Source organism: Mercenaria mercenaria, chromosome 19 (assembly GCF_021730395.1).
Source record: "Mercenaria mercenaria strain notata chromosome 19, MADL_Memer_1, whole genome shotgun sequence".
In the NCBI taxonomy this organism is placed as follows: domain Eukaryota; kingdom Metazoa; phylum Mollusca; class Bivalvia; order Venerida; family Veneridae; genus Mercenaria; species Mercenaria mercenaria.
In genome coordinates, this window is record NC_069379.1 from 6,277,607 (window position 1) to 6,290,359 (window position 12,753).

Here is a 12,753-nt window from a genome sequence, read left to right on the forward strand (position 1 = left end):
AATATTAGTTCAAACAATCTTCCGTTGTAACACTGATTTGTTTCATCTGTTTAACATAATTTGACTTTCTTTGTCTTTATTCATCTTAAAACATGGTTACAGATATGAGCCGTGCCATGAGAAAACCAACATAGCGGGTTTGCATCCGCGCAGTCTGGTTAGGATCCATGCTGGTCGCTTTTAAAGCCTATTGGAATTGGAGAAACTGTTAGTGAACAGCATGGATCCTGATCAGATTGCGCGGATGCGCAGGCTGGTCTTGATCAATGCTGTTCGCAAACCCACTATGTTGGTTTTCTCATGGCACGGCTCAATTATGTATTTTCAATAAACTGGCATTGAAACATTGATTTGTTTATTATTATTATTTTCTTTTACATAAATTGACTTCCTTATAATAATTATCCATCTTTGAATATATTAAAGATATGTACATTATTACGGATAATAAAATATAAGTTTAAAACAAACTGACGTAATCATATTGATTTGTTTAACCTTTTAACATAAATTCACTTCATTGTCATGATGGATCCTAGAACATGGTAACCGTTACAGATAATTTATGTACATAATTAGGGATACTGAAAAATCAGCTTCAATAAACTGGCGTTGTAGCGCTGATTTGTTCATTTTTTGGTTGCGGGTTTATCCCACTACCAAAGTTAAAGTGTATTTCTGACAATCATAGCATCTTTATTTGATTCCGAATCACATCTAAAGGATGTTCATGTGCTACACAAAATAGTCCCATTCATGAACAATGCGGATGAATTATCAATGAACGACAGTTCTTATTTAATCCGTATCCACTCGCACTGACCATTTAGATTATATAAGATCTATCAATGATAAGGTATTCCAACCCATGGTTACATCACAAGCTGGGTCAGGCAGAGTTCATCTTAGATATTAGGCACATTAAATTTGTATTTGTTTCTCATTCATGTATATTCATATAGACTAGCATTTAAACAGAAAATAAATCTACCAAAAACCCGAAACCATCAGACATTTCAAGGCTTTGATTTCTATATATAAATTGACATCTTAGAACATGGTTACAGATATGTTACAGATATGTAAAAGGTGTAAAGAAAGTTCGTTCTGGTTAAGCTCTATTCTATAACTGAGACGTTATACCTTTGGTATGTACCTTTCACTGAAAGTTGATTTATTTATTTGGGTTTTACGGCGCACCAACACAGTATATGTTATATGGCGCCAAACAGGACTACAAATTTTGGTTTCACATCTCATTTACATTGAAATAAAAACATAAGGTATGGAATCAAAATTTGCGTACCTGCTGGAATCACAGAGTTACAGCAAAACCAAGTGTTAAGACCCTATTAGTCGCCTCTTACGATCGTGCAAGGGTAAGGCAAGTGGTTCCAATTCTTTTCATACACAGATCGTCCCAGAATCAGATGGGGCTTTCACAGAAAGAATACTAATGCCTATGCTATGGGCTTTGCGATTGGATAGGTTGAGATGAACGGCATTCGGTGAAAAATTGCCCTATTTCATACTTTTGTTATAGAAAAAGGCATTTTTCCATACTTACCTATACACATAATAAAAAAATTATGTTGCAATATATTTTGAAGTTATTTGTTTTATTTCATATTATAGTAGTTGCATTTGCAAAGTACAAATAATAAATTCAAGATCTGATAAAAGCTTGTGCTAAAAGCAATGAAAGAAGAAATTCTTGTCTATTTTCAAAAGTTCTGCAAAATTTCTGAACTTAGTACATAGAATTTTATCTTAAATAAGGAAATCTTACAGTAACCAAGTTCCTACATAAGAATTACATCTGCATACAAACTTTCAATATTAGGCCTACTGAAAACTACATTATTTCCTGCTTTCCAAACTTTTGCTATGCTGATTTACTTTTCAAATAGGAACAAACTTTCCTTACACGCTTTACATTTTTAGGTATAATGAAATATTGATTTTGTCGCATTGATTTTTTTTTCTTTTTATATAAATTAACTTCCTTAACGTTATTCGTCTTAGACCGTTGTTACAGATAATTTATGTACATGATTAAGGAGAATGAAACATTATTAATTTCAATAAAAATGGCATGGGAATTTGTTTTGTGTTGTTTCTCTTTGTATAGAGTCAAAGGCCTTCACGTGGTTTATCGTCTGATTTACCACGGTTCACGAACCATATGACCATATGCATGGTTATTGTATCATTGTTATTTGTGGAATCCATGCAATAAATATGTTTAAACTAAATGAATAAGATTCTTGTGGCCTCAGTGTTACAATATATGTTCACGTGTTCTCGGGTCAAATTTCGCCCGACCCTGGGATAAAAAATTTACTTGAATAATGTCTTTGTCTGACACCTATCCTGTGCATAGTTTTGCATACAGATTTCAACCGCCTTGACACCCTTTGTCGTGCTTTCTTATTTTATTTTCAAAACTACAGCAATGAAGTTTGACTAATGTGTAAAGTTTTGCATACTGATTTCATATATGGCGTTGTCTGACCTTGACTTTGACCTATTGGCCTAATTAACTGTTGCTAATGCTACATGATTAACATTACTTGAATGAGTATACATTTCTACTTGAGGACATGAACCATGAAGATTTCTGAGTGTCACATTTTGACAAACTTCCATGTTTTTGAGGCGACTGACGGACAGACCAGACAGACAGCACAGCACAGCGTGACAGTACTGTACAGAACAACAAACATACAATATGCCAGGGGCCACCATTTGATACATGTAACATCAAACACTTCCAGAGAGGAGACCCCATTCTTCTCCCGAATACGGACAGAGCCTAACCCCCCTCTTCCCCTCCCTCTTCCTACCCCCTTTCTTCTCTATACACATCACAGGTGACGCCTTTGTTCGTAACTGGTGCCCCCACCCTTATTCCTTAGTTCTGGAACCATTCTCTTAGATGTATGGTTCTGCCATTTTTTCATGAAGAAAAAAAGGTCGATCGGGCTTCCTATACTTTACAATGAACCCAAGTGACAGGCCCGGATCCAGAAATTTTTGACCGGGGGTGGGGGGTGGGGGGATGGGGGCACTAGTCTATGCGCATAGCGAGGTATTGAAGGGGTGCCTTCACCCATGTCGGCGAGGTGGGGGCGGTTCTTCCCCTGGATTTTAGGTATAAAATAGTGTCCTCTGGTGCATTTATTAGTGGATGTCATTGTACTCCCCTCATATCCCTCATATTGGGGGTGGGGGTCAGGGGGCTAACCCCCTGGAAAATTTTAAAAATATAGGCATAAAATGGTGGCCTCTGGTACATTTTTAAGTCTAGATTTTGAGGTAATAGAGGTTTTACTCCCCTATTGATGGTAACTCTCCTCCTGAAACATTTTGAAATACAGGTAAAAATGGTAGCCTCTGGGGCGTTTCTGGGGTTAAATTTTGAGAAAACATAATAGTATAATAGTAGGGTGCTCTTTGATGGGTATAGGTCACTTCTCAGCCAACTGGGGTTGGGGTCGGGGGGGAATGGGGGGGCGGGGTGCGGGGCACGTGCCCCCTCGGCCGGCCCTTGAACGGGGCCTGGGTGACCTCATTTTGACCCCAAATAAACCAGCGTCAATTTCATTTTTACTGTGAGTTTATTGAAAATAAGAAAACATTCTGTTCAAGTGTTCAAAATTCTGACTTCTAGAGATCTCGAGTTATCAAATCACTTGATGATGGCGACCAATGGTGGACAACCTAATGTCAAAAAAAAATCTAGTAGATCTACATGTGTATCTGAAAATTTGAGAAGATCTGGGTCGCTTATTAACGGTCCATCTTCACGTCGGCTTACTTATGCAGATCTCTACCACAAACTTCTCAAAATTATACCAAAAATAAAATAACCTAGTTTTAATATCAGCAAACTCATGGCGTAAAAATTAAAGGGAGGTAATAAATTTTAGTTATTCTCCTCTTAAATACATATTCTGAAACCAAATATATAGAAATTTAAAAATTTAAAGTCTTATGTTTTAAGATATTTAAGCTATAGAATAAAATAATTTTTAGGGAATTTGAAAAAGGCATCGGTGTGTATTCAAAGATTGGATATATATTAACCGTTGTGCTCGCAATAACTTTGAAAGTTTGAAGATAACGAAATCAGTGAAACGTTGTCTCAGTTACACTGATAAACATTTGAATGTTGTTCCTTGGGTACAACAAAGTTTACGGCACAGTCGCAATAAAGTGCGCGCATATCCTAAAATATGCCATTTTAGGAAGTAGCAGGAAATGAAAGTTATTTATATTTTTTATACTCTATATGTGTTATACATCAGGGCATGTAGTTGGAATAGCACAAAGTATCCACAAAGTATCGAAATTTTGACTTGTTTACACCTACTACAACAAGGGGCCGTGTCCTACACACTAATATCATCAAAGGGCACTAGAGTACTTCATTCGTTTTTTTTATAACAAATTATGGTAAAATTGATACTAGATTTTGTATATGCATAAATGTTACAATAAGTAAATTGTTTAAAATCATGTTCGAATGAAATTTATATGAACGATATGTTCATGTGTACTGAAACTTTAATGTTCTACCTATGTTACATGATGGTGCAAGTCCATGGTAGCCTGGCTCCCTGGATGCATGGTTATTTTTTATACTGGTACTGGAAACATTTTATAGGAAACTTTTAAGCCTCTAAAATAGCACAGTTTTATCTGATACACCTATATTTGAAGCCAGGGGCAATAAAAATGTCAAAGTAGAAACAACCTTCTGGAGTTACTTCCCTCTTAATGAAGAAAACTGAAATATGTAAATAAGAACAAACATAGCGACGGGAGCCAGTCTAAGTCCATGGCTGCCTATTTAAGTAACTTTAGGCTAATATTTTGATCGATTAATGAAATTGCTATCTAAACCCTGACTTGAGGACATCTCGTAAATAACTGGTGAAAGTTTTTATGCGTGGCGTTTTATTGTGTATATTTCTTAGTAATGTATATATGATATTTATGCTTTTATAATTACAGTTCTGTCTACAATATTCAATTTGAAGAATTTTGAATAAAACACATTTATTTATTGTAATATTGATTAGGTAACAATCTTTAATGTCTATTTTATTATGCTACATGTCACCAAAATGAAACTTATGATATTTTAGGATGAAGTGGTTAACATATTGAAAAAATCTGATTTTTGTGGGGCCGTGTCCTACAGGGGGCCGTGTCCTACACAAATTACTTTGAACCGCTTCATCACAGGTATACAAAACCAGAAAGTGTAAATGTTATGTACCCTATAATTATCATTCAAAGACATATTTACACCGGTAAAATATAAATACTCAAGCCTCACTGGAAGTAGGAAATCTTCATGGGGACCGTGCCCTACACCATTTTTGTGGACAGCCCGACTGCTGGTTTTAACACCAAATGTCTCAGTAATATGTGTATATAGACCTTCAAAACCACTGACATTCTTCAACGTCGGTTTGTGTGCTACATTATAATACATTGCAAATTTTCATAAAGATTACATGTCAACCGATAGATACCACCATAAAACGTCTACATTGAGAGAACGTTTTGTATACGCATCGCACAATATGCTTTAAGCGCTGTATTTTTTTATTCTGTTACTTCCCAGGTTTTTGCATATTCTGGTTTTCCTGTGACAGTAACTGAATAACCAAAGACCAAAATTGGCGTTGTTTTGACCAAGATTTACAACTGAGGCGTCTTTGAATTGTAAGCATTTATAAAAAGTTCCTGCATAACATAATTTTTTGGCCATTTTTAGAGGTATAAACACATCATAAAATGTCTGAATGTTGACCGATTCACTTCCCGTTTGTTGTGCTGGTTAAGAAATTGCAGAAAGCTGTAATAAATCACCACAAAAGAAACCTTACTTTATACTGTTCATCAGAAATACCATATAACATGTCCAGCCACCAATGGGCGCACTTTAATTGATCTTGCCGTTAGGAATTAGTATACAGCAGCTTGTTAAGTATAACTGGACTTCCATTTCTTTGAAATACAGTCAAACCTGTCTCTAAAGACCAGCCTTGGGAGCGCCAAAATGTGGTCTTTATTAGGAGGAGGTCTATATTCACAGGTTAAAATACACTGTAGATGTAAAAATGGGACGCAAAACATGTGGTCTTTACAGTCAGGTGGTCTCTGTTCAGAGGTGGTCTTTAGCACAGGTTTGACTGTATGTTATTACGTCCAGGGTCTGGAAACAAGCGTAATCAGTTGTGATTCACATCCGGACTGAAAGAATACATTTTTCGAAGCTTTAGGTTGAAATATTAAAATAAAGTGCCCCCGTGTGTGGAACCAATTGTGATTTCGAGATATCTTTTGCACACAGAGGAAGGCTACAGTACCACTAGGTAATACTGCGTGTCACGTACATTCTGGTTTCAGAAAATAAAATATATAAATGTATTATTATTAATATTTATAAGCAAAATTATGAAAACTAAAGGGAGGTAATAAACTTTAGTAAAACTCCTTTAAAAGACATATTCATATACCAAATATATAGATATAATTACAGTAGCCGTCAATTACTTTGATATACCTTATCTGTAAATCAAGATAGCTTTAAGAGAGTTTATAAACTCAACCAAAATTATTTTAAGGTTGGCTATATAGAGGCCGCTGTGCACATTCATGTTACCAAGTTTGAAGATAACGAAAATCGGTAAGGCCGAGTCTCGGTCTACCGATGTAACTTTGAATGTTCCATTGGGACAACAACATAAGGAAAAGAAAACAACATTCTGATGAGGCAAATGGGGGGATTATGAGTCAAAGTTATAATACAAATTCTTTCACTCCTGTTCCCAAATATAAGATATTTGCTATTTTCGTGTTAAAAAAAGATTACTTTTTAACCTCTCTACTTACATCAAATATACAGAAATTGACTTGTTTATATAGTAAAGGAATGTAGAATTTTTGATATTTCTCAAGAAAAAACTAACGTGATAAAAAGAATATTACATTTGTGACTTTCCACATTGAATAAAATTTCCATCGTTGAATAAAATTGATAAAATGCTCGGCAGAGCCTCGCATTTTATTATTTTATTCAACTCGTTTAATAAATTCAATATGAAAAGACACCCATGTAATATCCTCTATATAATCTCTATTAGGCTAAACCACACCAGAAATTAACCTGAAAATTAACTTAAGGTATTAGGCCCATAATAGAGTACCTCCTTTTTGAAGAGTATTCAATTCCTACGATAAACCTACTTTGACAGCAATTTTCATGGGGGCGTAGGTTCAAGCCCTACTGGGACCAAATTTTTTTCATTGTTTTCCTTTTTTTCTAGTAAGTTTTTACTTCTTTCAAGACTTGTTATTGATTTATTGTACAAAAATGGAAAAAAAATCATTTGATATGCGATTTCTTGCTGTTAAAAGTGAATTTACCTCTAAAACAGAAGGGGTAGAGTTAGACATCTTTAAAAATACTGAGTTACATGCGGTAAAAGTTCTCTATTTTGCCTTCATTCTTTAGATTACATATTGTGGAAGAAATATAGGTAGGTTTTACGTCTGCCCCAAGGTTATTTTTGAATGAAGTGAGCAAAATTCAAAACAGACCCGCAGGATTCGACCATAATTTTTCAATATTGGAGTTGGAATTCTGTCTGATTTAATCCGTTTACTCGAGGCACCCTAGAAAAAATGATATTGATAGTTTTTATTTTAAGTTTTATGATTGTTTACTAATAGTTTGATGTTTCTTTCATAAAAAGTAATGGAATAATAAATTCTCTGAAAACGTTTTGGATAAAGGCCACCACTTTGAAATTTGTCTCTACTTGAGCTTTAGGAAATACCATAAATTACACAAAATTTATAAAAAAACGGCACGGTAAAAGTTTTTAAAAATTTGCATATAAGTGCGAAGCACGGTCAACTGTAAGAATATACCGAGCAAATGCCATTTTTTAAACATTACTATTAGGGGCCTAATACCTTAAAGGCATTCCCACGCAAACTGGCGGAAAGTGGGGTTGAAAATTAAAGGGATGTAATAAACTTTAGTAAAACGTCTTTAAAACATACATTTAGAAATTGAATATATAGAAATGTTAAATTTCTACAGTCAAATGCTTTGATATATTTGATCTATGAAATTAGATAATTTTAAGGATGTTTTGAAAGGCATTCGAAAGTATGTCAAGATCGGCTATATAGCTTCCATCATGAGCCGTTGTGTTACCAAGTTTCTTCGAAATTAACGTTATCAGTGAATCTATAGCTCGGTTTCACGGGTATAATTTTGAATGTTCCACTGGGACAAAACGAGAACTAATGCGGTATTAAAAAAACAATTATTTTACCTACACAGTATTATACTGTATACGTTTCACTGCAGTCTTTATTGCTAGCGATATCAAAAATAATAATGTGTTTGCTATCTCATTTCCATATGTTATACGGAAGCGGTCTCGTTCCAATTCAGTTTAATCTTGTTAAGATTTTAGATAAACATGATATTTCTTTCAAACTGGAATTTGGGCATATTATGAAGATTAGAACATGCGTTTTTGATCCTAACTAAAATGCCTCTTCAAGAAAAATATGAATCTATTTGTGTGGGTAATCGAACCTAGATTGCCTAGGCAAAATTGTGTTGCGTCGCGTGGGATTAAATTAAAGGGAGGTAATAATATTTTGTAATACTTCTTTTACAGGCGTACATATAGAAAAGAACATTTATATAAAATGATTACTTTGAACCATTTATTAACTTGTTTATTCAGCTTATAGAAAAGATTATTTTTAAGGGAAGTTTGGGACTCTTTTGACAGTTTTTTAAGTCTGGCTATATAAAGTCATGACATGTTCATTTCGTTGCTAAGTTTCGTGAACGTCATCAGCGGAACTGTGTCTCGGTTCCGCCGGTGCTATTGTTTGAATGTCCGTATTGGACACAAAAGAAAAAACTATAATATAAAGAATTATAAAACTACAAGAAAGTCAGGGGTCAGATAAATTTGTCGGCGCGGGGAAGTAGTAAATGACGGGATCAATGGTTAAAACTATTCAGTCTAGGAAAATGAGTATTGATACTACCGCCCCCACCCCAGCAAACAAAGTTGAAGGTTAATTTGTTGTTCTTTATTCTATATAAAACTGACCTATTTCCAATGGGCGCAGCACACATCCGCAGTGCTAAAAAATCAAAAGAAAAGTGGGGGTCATGTTTGATGCAAAAAAAATAATTTCAGTCAGACACACAAACTGCAAAAAATGAGACCCCAAATTATACTGGTAGTATATGATCTAAGTTTCCATTAACAATTCTGTCATGTTGTTATTTCATTATGAAAATGCTACCTACATGTCAAGCATAGATCTCTCATGTGATTTTAGTAAAAATATTCAAAGAAAGTAAGGAAAATAGCTCTACAAAGCAAAAAAAAAAAAAAAAAAAAAAAATGAGGACTATTTGTATCCGCTATTATGCTACCATTTTTTTCGCGCCATTTTTCTATTTAGTGAAAACGCGATGGCACGATGATGATATCGCGACGGTACGATGGTGAAATGCCGATGTAATATCGCGTTTTCATCATCGTATCATCGCATTTTCACCATCGCACCATCGTGTTTTCATCATCGTGCCATCGCGTTTTCACCGTCGTACCATCGCGTTTTTACCATCATGCCATCGCGTTTTTACCATCGTTGTTTCATCATCGTGCCATCGCGCCATCGCGTTTTCGTCATCGTACCATCGTGCATCGCGGTTTAGTATTAAATAGAAAGTCGCGATTGTCCAAACGGAACACCGTTATGTAACAGACGTGCAGCTTGGCGTTGGCGGCAATAGGACATTCAGTGTCGTCCACAAGATTAAAAAAATTCGGGGCAATCCTCACACTGATCTGAAAATTTATTTTGACACATGCCATATTCTGTAACCGTATATTTTCGGGAATTTTGTTTTTTGGAGCAGTCAAAACTAATAGTACGATTTTCGCTAATAAATGATACATTTTATATTTTTGCTAAGTAATGACGTTAATTTCATTTTTTAAATTCAAAACCCTCATTACTTACTATTATGTCAACAGCGAACATGGCATGAATTCAGTTGGTAACAGATAATTTAATATTAACCCCCTTATGGAATAAAATTTTGCAGTAACGGAGCGCAGCGAAATGAAAAGCATTAGAAAGTCAAAACATATTTGTGGCCTATCAAGTAAAAGCTGTACCCACTATTAACTTTCATATTTACAAACTAAATGGTCCTTTAATAAATGAGCCGCGCCATGAGAAAACCAACATAGTGCATTTTCGACCAGAATGGATCCAGACCAGCCTGTGCATCCGCGCAGTCTGGTCAGGATCCATGCTGTCCGCTTCTTGGGCGGCTCAGGATTATTTGGGTGCAGTTAAACTGACAGTCATTTGTTAATATATAATGTCTAGTTTTAGATATTTTGCTAGTTTTGGGGTGATGGACCCGTAATCAAACTTGGTAATTACCGAGGGTTTGCTTGTTCTTCTTGGGCTTGTAGATTATTTAGAGGGTTTATAGCTTACCAATTGTGATCCCGTTGTCCACTTCCTAAATATCATTTCTCATCCTTCTTATACATTGTTCACAACAACCAATAATGACATATTGTTTAATTTGCCATGTTGTTATATACATGTATTATATTGTATGTAATTTTTATGACAGATGCGCAAGAGGGCCTTGACTTCAAAATAAACTTAAAACTTGAAGCCAACAGTTTCTCTTAGTGCAATAAGCTCTGAAAGCGAACAGCATAGTGTCCTGACCAGACTGCGCGGATGTCTATGTTGGTCGCAAATGCACTATGTTGGTTTTCTCATGGTGCGGCTCAGTTCGCGTCAGAAATTGAGACAAATAAGTGGAACGTTAATAACGTTGTAAAACGCTGCCTAGCTAAGGTGCTCCCCCAGCCTATCTCTAAGCCTCAGTCTGTCACAGAGGTCAGTGTTATATAGCAAAACCGTAAAGGGTGATGTGTCAACTGCTGACAATTTCTCATGCCATCTTAGTGGCGCTAGTATATACATGTATTCATGTACTATATAAGATATATTTAAGGAAAACTATCCTGTAACATTTTATAATTATGTTAAATATTAGCACGCCGAATAGATACCACCGTGGCATTTCGCATACTTTATCTAAAATTGCTGACCCCTAGATTACTCTCGCCTTTACTATAGTCTAACTACTTTAAAGAAAACGAATATGATTTCAGGTTTGGAAAATAGATCAAATAAATTAAAACTCTTCTTATTAATTACCATAACGATACAGTCATAGTTTTATACATCGAGCTAGATTTTGTTTAACCCTTACTCTGCTAAATTTCTATAATGAACTTATCCATCTTTCAATTTAGACAGTACCATATACTGTTAAAAGGGGCGCTTACTGGATAGTAATCTGGATAGTAAAGTATTACAGTTACAGAAGTAATGAAATTATCTTTAAAATTGTTGTAATAGATTAAACAGTGTATATGTTATGATTATTTTTAAAAAATTCGTCTTTTATTCCCCGCATTACAATAAGATCGGAGTTGCCTTCTTTTAGAATTTTTAACAATCACAACAACAATCATTAGTGTTGTAAGGTGGCGATAAAATATATCCTCGTTCTTAGATTCAATATTGTAATATTGTCTCGTCTTTTGGGATCACGAAGTGCATTCAATAACATTGTAACAGAGTTCGCTTAAGCTTGTGATTAGGAGCGTGAAGGGTGTTGCACTTTCCATAGATTGAAAAATGTACCATTGCAGCCATACTCATCCATCAGATGCTGGTCAAAGTCCCGGAACGTTCAACAAGGGAAAAATGATATGTGATTTTTTGTAGAGATAACAGCAAAATTCCAGTCGTTGTTAAAGTTCTATAAGACTTTAAATTTAATGTCAAAAACAGATGAAACAGATGTCTGTTTAGCATAAAACACGGTTAGAAAACAGTTTCTTTTAATACTGTGCATGAACTTCTAAAATCAAAGTCATAAAGGGAGATAATAAAAAAACAGTTGATTCAATAAAACTTTCTGTTAGGTTCTTATTCAAACCTTTGACAAATACCAGAGAAATGCTTTACTTGAAATGATATTTAACAAGAAATTAATGCATTTTATGTTACTAACGGAAAATGTGGCAGCCACATTTAAACAAAAGCATTACGAGCCTTTAAGTATATTTACGCGTGCAGAAATACTTTGATATAATATTTATGCAATGTAGATTTTCTACCTGAATGATAGAGGTATAGGATGCTTTTGAAAACCTTTTTTACTGATCGCTGCATGTAATACGAGGCATAGTTGAGTAGAATAATGAACTGAATGAGGCTCTAACTTAATAGTCCCTAGTATTGTTTGCGTGTATACATATGCATTCAAGATACTTCATAAAAATTCAGTGATGCAGTTAGGTAAAATTTCGAAAACTTTCATCTCTCGTTACGTGCTTTTTACACTGTCAGAGCTAAAGAACGGATGGACCTCAAACGACGGCAACACGACGTTTAATGGTTGCTCTAGAAACAGATTCTTTAGGAAATCACAATGCAACCGGTCAAATTGTAATTAGAATCAATTTGTAATCTGTCCATGACAGGTATAGCATGTCGCAACTCTGGAGCCACCTAACATCGGCTTAAGCGGAAATCTTTTATATAAGTAAGATCATAAAATGGACCCCATGATTCAAA